The 6,042-nt window shown below is 44.6% G+C and overlaps 1 protein-coding gene across 1 annotated transcript in view; it reads left to right on the plus strand.

Moving 5' to 3' along the window:
- The window catches only part of LOC146672608 (uncharacterized), a 322,020-nt gene that overhangs the window by 205,266 nt on the left and 110,712 nt on the right, over nt 1–6,042 (plus strand). The window lies entirely within an intron of this gene.

The raw sequence follows: 6,042 nt of genomic DNA on the forward strand, positions 1-6,042 counted from the left end.
AATCAAGCAGGAGTCAGTGTGAGAATGATTTGTGCTTTTCCTCAGTCAGATGCTGGGAGTTTCAGTTCATCCATGTTCAGCGTGCTGTGCTTTGTGTAACAGGAGAATATGACAGTATAAATCAAGTCTTCATGTCACTGAAAGCCTCCACAGTCTGCTATGGAGGTGCATCAGTTTGGATTTACAAGAAGAACATTTCTTAAACCTGCCACAAGATGGCGCTCCAACAGAAGGGATGTCCACAGTGTAACACAGACACACACATACTGTGTGAATGTGTGAGTGAATGGGCTTTCAACACAAGGCTTCTGCTGCTACCTTTAATTACATAATTAGCTAACAAGAACAAACTGTTAATTACCACCAAAGAACGGCTCCAGATTTTAGCTGCTGACCATTTTGTGAAACGTTGATTACATCAGCTTATTGTTGATTTTTCAACCTTAATATCAGCTGCTTTAAAGGAGCCTCGTTCTCTCGCAGTAACACTTTTCTTCACTAGATGCAGTGCAGGCACAGTCTGTGTTTCTAAACTACACACTAATGTTCATTGTTGTGCAGCTAAATCCTCCCTCTGGATGGGAAGAATCCCTGTCAGGCTTCAAACACCTGGCTTGGTGTTCTGGAGCTAATGTGTCACCTGTGAGGACTCTGAGATGAACACACAGCAGACACTTCAGTTCTCCGTCTGTGTGTCCTCAGTTTCCCAGCATGCCTTGGCTGTGGTGGTGGAGGTGAATGAGGGGGAACATGCTGCTCTGTCAGCACTCAGGTTTCATACCTGGTGATCTCAGAGGACAAAGCGGCGTTACAGCAGCGCACGTTGATGAGACCTGATGCTCTGAACAGTTCAGACTTCAGCCTCACTCTGAGAAAACAAACGACTGACTGTCAGCAGCAACTACACCTGCTCCATCAGTGACGGAGAGAAGAACTGAGACTGAGAGACATACAGCTGCAGGTCAAAGGTCAGAAACGCCCGCTCTTTGTACGGGTCAGGAGTTAGTACTGCAGAGGTCAGAGGTCAGCTTGCTGACAAACCATTTGAAACAGTTTGGAGCTAAAAGCACAACAGCAGAGGAAAGAAGAGACACTGCAGAGATGATGCAAAATATTGTGTTTTGTTCTCAGCTGTCAAAAAGTGTAACACACGTGTTCCAGCACAGCCTTTGTGTACTTTCACTTCTCCATACTGTCCATTGGAAATCCTGTTTGTTACTTTTTGATTTCAGTCCATGTGTCCAAAGCAAACTTCTGTCCCACACTTTCTCTGCTGACTCTTCACCGATGCTCAGATGATCTCAGATGATTTCACCAGAACTCATCAAAATTCGGGCTCCACAGAAACCCAGACGTCACTAAACAAGCGTAACAAGCAAAGCGAAAACTGGTCGTTCAGCTTTATTGACCAAAGATAAGCTCACATGTCACCTCATGACACAGACACTTATTTCCACAGCATGCACGAGGACTGACAATAAGTGTCTATAAAGCCACTTCTATCTGCCACACCTGTGCTTCTGTCATGGTTGCTCTCCTCTCACTCTGTCATTTATCCACAGTCTGCCTCCCTCTGCTCCGTCAGCTGACGTCCTCTCTACACCACCTGCTGTGTTTTATCCTGCAAAAACACATTTAAGAAGCGTTGCACCGAGTAACGGGAGGAACTGCTATAAAATCCATTTAAAGGAGGTGGTGCTGAGTGCTGTGACTGGGGTCCCACCACTGACATCACGGGTGGAGGACATGTTGGAAAACTGCTACAAAGTGCTGTGCAGCCAGCAGAGCTTACAGTCTGTCCTGTGTGTCATACAGGCTCTCACACTTAGTGTTTCTGTGACACATTGAAGAGAAGTTTGTGTTGTTCACAGTTGTGCTTGTACTGAGTGACAGCTGACATGACCTAACAGGAATAATGTGTCTGTGCTGAATGAGAAGTAACACACAATGAAGTCTTGATGCATCTCAATCATCCAGGAAAGTGAGTCTGTTGCTTCTGTTCATCTGGACGCAGCGTTTTGTGGGAGAAACGTGTCGTCATCATCAGGTGACGTCTTCAGTCTCAGCTGCAGGTTTCAGTCTTACAAACAGGACATTTGCATAAAGACTGAAAGCAGCTGCAGGAACGATGGGCTGGGAGCTCCGTTCCTTCATCTTAATTATGCAGATTCTCAGGACCATTGATCAACAACCACTGATCCATGTCCATGAGTCCCATTCACAGAGATGTGGGAATGGCTGCAGTCACAGCATGTAAGATGGAAATAAATGAGAAGTATTTAGCTGAAGTGGATTTGATTTATGTTAGTTCTTTTTTAACTTGTAGTTCTACATTGGAAGATTATTGTGATATTGAAATATAAAAATACATTTATATTCTATTATTTTCTCAAAATAAGCGTCACACTCGTGGAAGCCGGTGTAGCCGCCGAAACGCCTGCATTAATGGAGACTTTCAGCCCCAGGTAGGCCAGTTATGGATCTTGGGATCCACATTATGTCAGCAGCTGTTCTCCACCGTGAACTGTGTTCAAACAAACACGCTCACGCCTCACAGACGACAGCTTACAGTCCTGTAGAGATAAAGTGACTTCGTACAGCCCCGACCTGCAGACGCTGTGCGCAGAGGTTCAGGAGCAGAAGTCCCGTTGTAAACATATCACGGCAGACCCGACGATGTTTGCATGAACGCGCTTTTTTTAAAAGTCAGGTCAAGGCTCCAAAAGCCCAAAGGCGATATAACAGTTTGTGTTTGCTACATGGATCATTGGAGTTCAGCTTTCCTTTGTTATATTTCTTTAAGAGCTCAAAATGTGTTCATTACATAAATCAAATGTAATTTTCTCTGTAGCACTTCATGGATTTCATAAGCAACACACTGTAGTTGTTCACACAAAGCATAAAGGTAAAAACAATATACACAGTGTTATCTTCATTTTAGATGTCACAAAGTATTTGCGGCTCCCAGTGTTTTCCCGAACCCTGACCCTTTGCGTGGAAACCGGGTCCAAAAGGCTCTTTGGGTGTTAAAGGTTGCTGACCCCTGCACTAGGCCCAACTGACACATATATTTGATTCCAAATACAAAAAATAATGTGTAACCTGCTGGAAGAATGTAGGAGGTTGAGACAGGATCTCAACACTTGGTGTCTGCAACAAAAGACAACAATATGTGGGCCGATCGTGGCTCAAGAGTTGGCAGCTCGTCTTGTAATCGGAAGGTTGCCGGTTCGAGCCCCGGCTTGGACAGTCTCGGTCGTTGTGTCCTTGAGCAAAAAAGCACTTTGGGGTCCTTAGGGACGAGTAAAGCGCTCTACAAATACAGGCCATGTAATGGCAGAAACATTCTCTAGTGTAAATCCTGACTAGTTCATTAACTACAGATCAGTTTCAGTGAACATTATTCACAGAGGGATCTGAGTTCCTTATACCAGACTCTACAGAAACTGTAACACTGTACAGCTCTGCGACTCAACAATATGACAACAATGTAACACACACTAGAATCATCAAATAAAGCCCCACTAACCACTAGAACTAACTAACTAGCACTGGACACTTGCATATTAGAGATTTCTACCACCATAGGAGGCGAGATATCATCCTTGAACCAGAGCATCCAGCCCTCAATTTCGGACATAAAAAGCGACGTGGCCAGGCATGATAACACTTTGACTGAACTGCAGGACTGTGCCTCGAACCACTCTGACACCATCGCCACTCTCCAGGCCACTGTGGAGCGTTTGTCTGCGGAGGTAAAGAAGTTAGATGAGAGATGTGGAGCTCTTGAGGCACTCCAGGAGGAATAATTTAAGAACTGCAGGAATACCAGAAGGCACAGAGGGACCCAAGATGACTGAGTTGGTTCACACCTGTTGGCGGAGGCGCTATCTCTCGAGGAGAAGCCACTCATCGATCGAGCACATAGAGCGAATCGCCAGCGTCCCAAACAAAGTCATCTTCCTCGGCCCATCATCTTGAGATTGCACTACTACCACATTGGTGAGGAAATTCTGCTGAAAGCTGCAGAGAACAAGAACCTGATGTATAAGGGTTTTTAAAATAAACATCCTCCCAGATTTCCCTCCCTCTGTTGGAAACGCAGAGCCGCATTTGCAAATATGAGAGGAAGACTACGTGGGATGACCGGCGTCAGGTACAGACTGCTATACCCTGCAAAGCTGTTAGTGACCCATGGTGATGTGAGGAAAAGCTTTAGCGATCCCAAAGAGACCGTAGACTACGCGGAGAAGCACCTCTCCCACCCACCTTCAAATGTATTAAAAGCAAGGATATATCTATATGTCTAACGCTGACACAGCACTGTGTTTCTTCTTTTCCCTTTATATTCCATGTAAAGGTGAATATGGAGCGTTTATGGAGCTCGTTTATTGACCAGCTGTCAGTTAGAAGGTAAGAGTTACTAGGTTAACAGAGGTTAGCAGTAACAGTACGGGGAAGTATATTGTGTTGTTCTTTTGTTGGTTTTTATTTTATCGTACTTTACTTTGTTATTTGGATTTTACCTGTTGTGAGTGCTTCCCGTAATTCTCCTTTTTCTTGCGCCGCTGCGGCCAGAGTTCACAACATTACATATTTTTGTATCTATAAACAGGAAGCTGACACTCTCCAGACTTTATCAAAGGTGTGAGCGTCACAGCAGAGGCCTTTGTGTCAACGTAGCTGAAGACAAAACACAGAAACACATGAAGGAGATTTTCCTGGCCTGGATTTTATACAAATATTCTGCAGTACATCAAAAATGAAAGAAAACCATTAGTCAACATATGAACATCACCTCTGAAGTTACAGAGCTTTGATTGGAGACACAGCTGAGCGTTTTGCATTTTGCATAATTAATTACATAATTAATTATGTAACCATAATTAAATGGTTACATCATCTTTAAAGTCCCCAGAGATCAGGAAAAGGGCCTGAGGGTGCTGTGTTTGGAGTCTGCTGGTTACAGTGTGCAGGACCTCACAGGCTGCTGCAGCGTTAGCAGAGGGCGGGACATACACAGCTATCATAATCACGTGTGTAAACTCTCGTGGTAGATAGTACGGTCTCACGCTAACCGCTAGCAGCTCAATGTCCTTACAGCATAGCGTCTCTTTGATAGAGAAATGCCCAGAGTTACACCATCTATCGTTCACAAACACAGCCAGACCCCCTCCTCCCTTCTTACCACTCTCCGCTGTTCTGTCATAAGAGGCTCAGCAGCTAAAGCAGCACACCTGGGTCTCCCAGCCTATTAAAAGCAGCCCTTTGCTTCACCTGCTTCACTAAACATTATTATTTTAAGCAGAGTGGTGTGATTCATGTAGGCATTGCTGTGTGACAGGATGACTTTTCTTGCACACCCACCAAATGAGGGCGCACATGCTTCCACGCCCACTGGTGACTGCACACATCCTTTCAAGGAAGCATTTCATTCATCCCTAACAAATGGAACAAAACACTGTGCAGCGTGTTCAGGTTTGAACGTGGCCCTGGCCTCTCTCTGCATCCACCTGGCACATGCAACACACATCCACTCCCTGCTGAACTGCTTGTATTTGATGTGTTGAAGTTTTGGTAAAGTTTGAATAAATTCCACTTTATTTATAGGAACATTTCATCTGTGGACTCCTGCTTCCCCTCTCCTTGAGCCAGTTTGTGACGGGAACATGACATAAGAAAAGTAATTTATCCCTTTTTGATTCTGTGTATCTGGCGCTCATCCAGTGAGTTCACACTTGGCAGAAACAGACTGAATTTGTCTGGAGAACTTTGGCTTCAGCCAAGTTAGATAAACACACTGTGTCTCTGTCAAAACAGCAGTGTAGTTGTGGCACCCCTGTGAGGGAATGACCACATGAATATTATTTTGTGTAAAACACTCATGTAACGGGACATTTTTCATTGCTATATGTATTTATTTTCAGTTTCTTTAAGAGGATAGAAAATCCATGTAACAGGGATTCATTTTATGTTAGAAAGCAGTGAGGGCGGAACTTTGGTGCTTGCTCCGGGGTTTCGGGGAGCAGTAAGTGGAGCCCA

The sequence above is a fragment of the Rhamphochromis longiceps genome, linkage group LG3 (genome assembly GCF_057381845.1).
Source record: "Rhamphochromis longiceps isolate RC_006_pf linkage group LG3, R_longiceps_female_GT1.1, whole genome shotgun sequence".
Taxonomy (NCBI): Eukaryota; Metazoa; Chordata; class Actinopteri; order Cichliformes; family Cichlidae; genus Rhamphochromis; species Rhamphochromis longiceps.